The following is a 7,089-nucleotide window of genomic DNA, read 5'->3' as shown; positions in this document are numbered from 1 at the left end:
GATGTATCTATGCTTTTGCCCATATCAATAGTCTGCTCCCATATTACTGAATGGATAACTACTGAATAAATAAAACACATTTTTTAATTCATTCACCTGTTTGTAACTGTTTTCTTTTCCTTGCATTTTTTATTTATTTTTTTTCCTTTTCTCTTTGTTTTTGCATTTTCTGGTTTTAATTGAGCATTTTGTATAATTCTTTTTGACCTCTCTTAGCATATATTTCAATTATATTTCTTTTTACATTCTCTCTAGTAGTTACCTTAGTATTTGCATATGAATTTACAATGAATCTAAATCCACTTTTTTTTTGTACGATTGAACTCAAGAACACTCAACTACTGAACCATATCCCCAGCCCTATTTTGTATTTTATTTAGAGACAGAGTCTCAGTGAGTTGCTTAGTGCCTTGCTTTTGCTGAGGCTGGCTTTGAACTCGAGATCTTCCTGCATCCACCTCCTGAGCCGCTGGGATTACAGGTGCGTGCCACCACACCAGGCCTAAATCCACTTTCAGATAACACTATATTGCTTCATGGTGTCGACCTAAAATAACAATCACAGAAAGATTCACCAAAGAATAATATTTATTTGGGGACAGCAGAGCATTCTAATGGGAAGACACATGCCATAGTAAACTATGGGCATATCCAAGGAGGTTGAGGCAAAGGGAAGATTTAAAAGGCAAAATGAGGATCACATAAGATATTTGGAAACAATAATCTTTGTCTACAAGAATCAATAACAAGGGTAGCAGCAGTCCAAGACTAAATAAAGAGTTCTCAGGTAGATGTCATCTCTATATTATTTCTTGTGTAAGGTCATGGTGGCCGTTGTGCAAGGTTATTTTTCTGGCAGTGTTTTGTGATAGTTCTTGTTATCAGTCATACGTGCATGGGATCCCCTCCTTTGTAATCTCTCTGATCCATTTATTTGTTTGTGTGTTTCTTTGCTTGCTTGCATTTATTAGGACTTAACAAAAGTAACTTCATTTTGATTCTAACAACTTTCACAATGCATATTGCAGGGGTATTATAAAAGAGTATTCCCAGTTCGTCCCTCTGATCCCTTAAACTATTGTCATTCATTTCATTTATCTCATGGTTAGTGCCTGTAACTCATTTTGGAAAACCTTTCCATTTTTACATCAAATACTTCACTTTCTCCATTCTTTTTTAGTATTCCTGTTACTCATATGCCACACCTTTGAAATTATCACACAGTTCTTAGATATTCTGTTCTGACTCCCCCTTTTTTTTTTGTACTGAGGGATTGAACTCAGGGGCACTCGACCACTGAGCCATATCCTCAGCCCTATTTTGTATTTTATTTAGAGACAGGGTCTCACTGAGTTGCTTAGTGCCTCGCTTTTGCTGAAACTGGCTTTGAATTCTCAATCTTCCTGCCTCAGCCTCCATAGCCACTGGGATTATAGACGTGAGCCACGGTGCCTGGCTGTTCTGGCTTTTTCTTCATCACTTTTTCCCCTTTGCATTTCCTTTTGGGGATTGTCCGTGGACATATTTTCAAACTGATCGATTGTTCCTTAATCATGCTCCACTGCTTCAGGAAGCCTTCAAAGCCTTCCTTCGTTTCTGTTGCAGGGTCATAAATTTCTAACATTTCCTTTTGACATTTTAAAAGTTTACATCTGTTTTTGTTTACAGCACCCCGGCTCCCCGCATGTTGTCTACATTTCCCATTATCACCCTTTACACATAAAACAGAGTCAGTTTAAATGCCTTATCTGATCATTTCAAAATCCATGTCATATCCAAGTCTAGTTCTGATGCTTGCTTTGTCCTTTTACAAGGTTTTCCCCCTTGTCTTTTAGTATGCCTCATATTTTTTTTATTGGAAGATAGATGAATGTACTAGATAAAATGAACTGAATCACTAGATATTTAACATGAGGATTTGCATTCATCTGAAGGAGTTATGCTGTAGTTACGGTTTACTGTAACTGTAGGGGTTTGAACTTCCAGTTTCCTTCAGTATCGTTTTTATCTCCTCTGTTGTGTTTGTATTTCCTTAAGAACACTTAGAATATTTAACTCATAGCTCTCTCATATTTCAGCCCTGGGATGTGTGTTTTGGGGAGGAGAAGCCACCTATAATTTTATGATTAAATTTCAGTCTTTTAGTGGAATTTTGTCCCTGGGCTTCGATCTTCACAAATGTTTCTTGGTTGTTCCCTCCTTGAGTAAAATGGGAAGGTAAAAGGGGTGGAGTTGGGTCATTGCCCTTCCACCAAGTCATAAAGCTCTGGTAAAGCCCTTTTCTTCTATAGAGTAGGTTTTGTTATCGAGAATGCTTCTCTGGAAGTATTTCAAAATAGTTACTATTGAGTTTTTTTTTTTTCTTACCTCCCCCTCTTGAGAACCTGCTGAGGTTTCTGGAGATAAAACTCATAAATGTATGTCACCTACAAACCCCTACCTAGCCCCAAGACTGCAGATTTCAGGAGATTCTCACATTCATCCTTATTCAGCCTCCAGCAATTTGTCAAAATGGACAGTTAAAAATCTTCCTCTCAGTCAAAGGCTCGGCAGCTTTTGCTGCAACTAAAGCTGATCTTAACTTCATTATTTATATTAGTTTGTCTGTCTCTCCAGATTGCAGGGTGTGCTTTTTCCTGCTGCCTCAAATCTCTGATGGACCCAAGAAAAGTCATTGATTTTTAGTTTCTTTCTTTTTTTATTATTATAAGAATGGGAGTTACTTCTAAGCTGTTTACCTATTAGAGCTCATTCTAGCTTAAATAAGGGAAGCTAGACTCCATTCTAGAATCTATCTTCCAGAATCAATATCCATTCACTTATTGATAGATATTTTGATTGTTTCCAGTTCAGAATGATTATGAATTATAACTTATTATAAGAAAGTTATTATGAATATTCATGTACAAGATGTTGTGTGGGTGTATAACTTCATTTCTCTTAGGAAAATACCTAGAGTGGAATGGCTGCATGATCTCAGGGCAGGTATATATTTAACTTTTAATGAAAATGGCAAACTCTTTCCCAAAGTGCGTGCATCATTTTCCTTTTCCAAGAACATATAAGAGTTCTGGTTGCCCTACATCCTCACCAGTACTTGCACTTTTTTCCCTTTGAAGGAAACATACTTAAATTTTCATTTTTTGTTACTGTGTATTGTTACAACCATGTATAAAATGGTCCCCTTAAAAATTTGACTCCTATATTTTCACAGTTAAAAAGTGGTAATAAAAATTAGACAAAAGCCACATTTGGGAAAGAGTATCAAAGTAATATAATCATTTTTGTTTTGGTATAAGATATCCATCAAATATCTGGGATCATTTAAAAATCCTGGAATATTCAGTGCTGATTTAATAGCTTTAGAGTTCAGTAAGAGTTAATATGTTTTTTCCATTTAATATGTTTCTCAGCCATTTTAAACCAATATAGATAAAAGATATCTATTATAGACCAAGATCAAATTTTGTGAGAGTTAATGAAGGAGATACCAATTCTACCATTAGAGAAAAGTCTGAATGGAGATGGGACTCAGAGATGCACTTGCTTTTCTTCTAGTAGGTTAATAGAGATCCCCTCTGTCAAGGAGCTGACAATCCCTCCTTTCCTTTCGGTATCACCCTGCAGCTGGTGGAGCAGAAATATGAGATATCTAGTGACATCAGAGATAGAACACTGCTGCAGATCCAGTTTCTAACAGTGTCTAGTCAAAGGCACCACTCCATTGACAAATTTGGGATTGGATCGCTGGGTACTCTATAGCAACTCTACAGTAGGATTTTGGTTCCAGGTCTTAGCTCACATTTATATCTGTGCCTCTTGATAATATCAATTGGCCTTTGTATATGCGATTTCTTCATTAGCAGAAAGGGTTAATATTACCTACCACATATGATTTTTTACAAATTTTTTTAGTTATACATGGACATAATACATTTATCTTATTATTTATTTTTATGTGTTGCTGAAGATTGAACTCAGAGTCTCACACATGTCAGGTGAGTGCTCTACCTCTGAGCCACAACCCCAACCCCCCAACATGTGATTTTTGAAGGATGAAAGGAGATAAATACTCAAAGTCCACACAGTAACTAGTATGTGGATTCACTCAATAAATATGTTATGGTTTAGATATGAGGTGTTCCCCAAAAGCCCATATGAGAAAGTGCAAGAATTTTCAGAGGTAAATGATTATTAGCTTATGCGAGGTATGACATAATCAGTGGATTACCTGGGTAGTAACTGTAGGAATGAGAAATAATATGAGATAACAAAGTAAGTGATACAAAAAGTAGTACCACAGATGAGGATCCTAACAGAGGAAACCAAGAAATGAGAAAGGTTCCAAAATGTATTTAATACTATGTTCCAGGAACAGTACTACACAACAGGTATATGAAGAAATGCTCAATATCCTCGTCATCAGGGAAATGCAAATCAAAACTGCAATGAGTTATCACCACATTGCAATTAGAATGGCTTTTATCAAAAAGACAAAAGACAACTGCTGGCGAGGATGTAAAGAAAAGGAAATCCTTACACACTGTTGGTAATGTAAATTAGTATAGCCACTACAGCAAACAGTATGGAGGTTCTCAACATATAATCCAGCAGTCCCACTACTGAGTATACAACCAGAGGAAAGGAAATCAGTCTGTCAAAGAGACATCTGCACTCCCATGTTTACTGCAGCCCTAGTCACAATAGACAAGATATGGAATTAACCTAAGTGTGCATCAACAAATGAATGGATAAAGAAAATGTAATACTGACGTCATCAGACTGCGGCGGAGGAGATAACTTCATTGAAACCTGCGGCTACAGCATCAAATAAATTTATAGGAGTAAACAGTAACTCAGCAGTCAAACAGAACAAGAAGTAACATGAGCAGCTTCAAAAAGGAAGGAAGAAAAGGAGTAAAAACAATGCAGGGCAGCCTAAATATTCAGGAGGACGTAGAGTCATCAGAAAAATGGTCATATAAAGAACTAAAGGAACACCTTAGACAGATGTAATGGAACCTTAAAGAGGATACAAGACAGCAAATTCAAGCAGCGAAAGAACACATTGAGAATGAATTACATAAACAGATAAAAGAAGAAGTTAAGCATCTTTGTCAGGATAGAGAATATAAAAAATAATCAAACAATAATTCTAGAAATGAAGGAAACGATAAACCAAATTAAAAACTCAATTGAGAGTATCACTAACAGAGTGGAGCAAGTAGAAGCCAGAATGTCAGATAATGAAGACAAAATATATCATCTTGAAAAGAGTCTAGCCAACTCAGAAAGGCTGGTGAAAAATCACGAGAAAAACATCCAAGAGATTTGGAATAACATAAAAAAACCAAACGTACGAGTCATCGGGATAGAAGAAGGTACAGAGATTCAAACCAAGGGAATGACTAACCTGCTGAATGAAATAATTACAGAAAACGTTCCAGAAATAAAAAAGGAAACAGATATACAAATTGAAGATGCATACAGGACACTGAGCACACAAAATCACAGTAGACCAACGCCAAGACACATTGTTATGAAGATATCCAATATACAGAACAAAGAGAAAATATTAAAAGCTACAAGAGAAAGGAGACAGATTACATTCAGGGGTAAACCAATAAGGTTAACAACGGATTTTTCATCACAGACACTGAAAGCAAGAAGGTCATGGAACAATGTATTTCAAACACTGAAAGACAATGGATGCCAACCAAGAATTCTGTATCCAGCAAAATTAAGCTTCAGGTATGACAACGAAATAAAAATCTTTCATGGTAAAAAAGTTAAAAGAATTTGCAGCCAGAAAACCAGCATTGCAAAGCATTTTGAGCAAAACACTACACGAGGAAGAAATGAAAAACAATAACCAAAACCATCAGTGGGGAGTGCCTCAGTAAAGACAGAGGGTGAGGGGAAAGATAATCATGGAGAAACCAACTAAATTTTTTTAAAAAAAGGATAAATAATCAAACATGGATGGAAGTACAAACCATATATCAATAGTAACTCTGAATATTAATGGCTTAAACTATACAATAAAGCGACATAGGCTGGTATCATGGATTAAAAAAACAAATCCAACAATATGCTGCCTCCAGGAGACACATCTGATTGGAAATGATATACACAGGCTGAAGGTGAAAGGATGGGAAAAAATATACCACGCACATGGTCCTTGTAAGCAAGCAGGGGTGGCCATTCTCATATCGAATAAAATCGACTTCAAGACTAAGTTAATCAAAAGGGATAAGGAAGGACATTATATACTGTTAAAAGGAACCATTCAACAACAAGACATAACAATTATCAATATTTATGCACCAAATAATGGTGCTGCGACATTCATAAAACAAATTCTCCTCAAGTTCAAAAATCAAATAGACCACAACACAATAATTATGGGTGACTTCAACACACCTCTCTCACCATTGGACAGATCCTCCAAACAAAAGTTGAATAAAGAAACTATAGAACTCAATATCACAATCAATAACCTAGACTTAACTGACATATATAGAATATATCAACCATCATCAAATGGATATACTTTTTTCTCAGCAGCACATGGATCCTTCTCAAAAATAGACCATATATTATGCCATAGGGCAACCCTCAGTAAATATAAAGGGGTAGAGATAATACCATGCATTTTATCAGATCATAATGGAATGAAACTGGAAATCAATGATAAAAGAAGGAAGGAAAAATCCTACATCCCATGGAAAATGAACAATATGTTACTGAATGATCAATGGGTTACAGAAGACATAAAGGAGGAAATCAAAAAATTCTTAGAGATAAATGAAAATACAGACACAACATATCGGAATCTATGGGACACAGTGAAAGCAGTTTTAAGAGGAAAATTCATCGCCTGGTGGTCATTTCTCAAAAAAAGAAAAAACCAACAAATAAATGAGCTCACACTTCATCTCAAAGCCCTAGAAAAGGAAGAGCAAAACAACAACAAATGTAGCAGAAGGCAAGAAATAATTAAAATCAGAGCGGAAATCAATGAAATTGAAACAAAAGAAACTATTGAAAAAATTAACAAAACTAAAAGTTGGTTCTTCGAAAAAATAA

This window comes from Spermophilus citellus (genome assembly GCF_964194105.1).
Source record: "Spermophilus citellus genome assembly, chromosome: 4".
NCBI lineage: Eukaryota > Metazoa > Chordata > Mammalia > Rodentia > Sciuridae > Spermophilus > Spermophilus citellus.
This window is presented reverse-complemented; position numbering follows the sequence as displayed.